Below are 1,331 nucleotides of genomic sequence, written 5' to 3' on the forward strand. Positions count from 1 at the left end.
TATATATATCAATCCTAATTGTCAAAACATCAACTCAAAGTGAAATGCAGTTTCAAGGGGGTTGGGTTCAGGGGGGGCCCCTGCGTTTGCCCATCATTTTTCTTGTGCAATATTACGTAGCATTTTTCTCGTAAAGCACTGATTTGCAGCAATTTTCAAGGCCATATTAATTTTCAACACCCAAAAAAAATGTTAGAACTAGATTATCTAGATCTAGTCAAGTCACCGTAAACAGTGCTTTTGTGTGCGGGTGCATCAGTAAACTTTACCCATTCTTCTAACAAATATGAAAGTAAAGTAAAGTGATGGGACGGACAGAACCTTGTAAACTTAGAGATGCTCTCAAACTAGAACTAACATCAAAATATTAAGTGGTGTCAGACCTAGATCTAGATATCTAGTTGTTCAAGACAAATGGGTAGGGTTAGCTAGGCTAGCCAGTGTCAAGTCAAGTGAGGATAGCTAAAACGTCATTGAAATTATGTCGCAACACCCGACTCGAGAATGTTTACTTACACTTACACTGCTGCTGTACACTAGATCTCCACTCGATTTAAAAGAGTAGATCTGAGATCTATCTCAGTTAACAAGATCTAGAGATATAATACGATGTATTAGAATCTAGATCTTAGATCTAATCGAGATCAAGAATCTAGATATCAAAATCCAAATCAAGAAGTGGAAGAAGAGAACAACAACGATAGTCGAGTCGTGGAGTCGCCTCAACAACAGTCAAATCCGACCAGACATGATCATGAATGAACGAACACAAAATAATGCATGGACTCAACGAATTTACAGATCTCGAACATACTGGACGTTCTTCGACATGAAAGTCCGCTCACTTAGATTCTATGACCAATAAATCAAATCATCGACATGTACCAAATCACTTTAACTCTAAACAAATCAATTTAAACCACCTCAATTCAATTGGTAATTTCACCGTGTACTTCCTCTGCTATGCACTATGCAAGGGGTGTGTAATTCTGCAATGCTGCCAAATCTGGAGAATTACCTCCCCTACCAAAAAAAGTGGGTGGGGTCTTATGCGCCAGGCCAGGCACTGATGCATGCGTGCTGGAAACTATAAATAGATCTGGGGATAGCTGAAGAAAAATTCACACAATAGGAGGCAAAAAACGAGTCTGTCTTCCTGCATAACTGGAATGGAGTAGGCCTATCCAAAGAATGGATTGTTGTACCGGTTACAAATGTTTCTTAAAACTAAAGATGTAATTTGGTTAGATTGAAGAATACCGGACCAGCGGACTGACTTTGCCTATGTCTCAACCTTAGGAATTCATGATTTCCCCCAGTTTTTAATGGAA

The 1,331-nt window shown here is 39.1% G+C and overlaps 1 protein-coding gene across 1 annotated transcript in view; it reads right to left on the reverse strand.

Annotated features, from left to right (window-relative positions):
* LOC101850220 (phospholipid scramblase 2) overlaps positions 1-998 on the reverse strand; it is a 17,184-nt gene extending 16,186 nt beyond the window's left edge. Inside the window, exon 1 of the mRNA XM_005111903.3 lies at positions 924-998. The gene's annotated coding sequence lies outside the window, so the exon portion shown is untranslated. The remainder of the gene's footprint in view (positions 1-923) is intronic.
* Positions 999-1,331: the final 333 nt, after the last annotated feature.

The sequence above is a fragment of the Aplysia californica genome, unplaced genomic scaffold (assembly GCF_000002075.1).
Source record: "Aplysia californica isolate F4 #8 unplaced genomic scaffold, AplCal3.0 scaffold01147, whole genome shotgun sequence".
NCBI classification, from domain to species: domain Eukaryota; kingdom Metazoa; phylum Mollusca; class Gastropoda; order Aplysiida; family Aplysiidae; genus Aplysia; species Aplysia californica.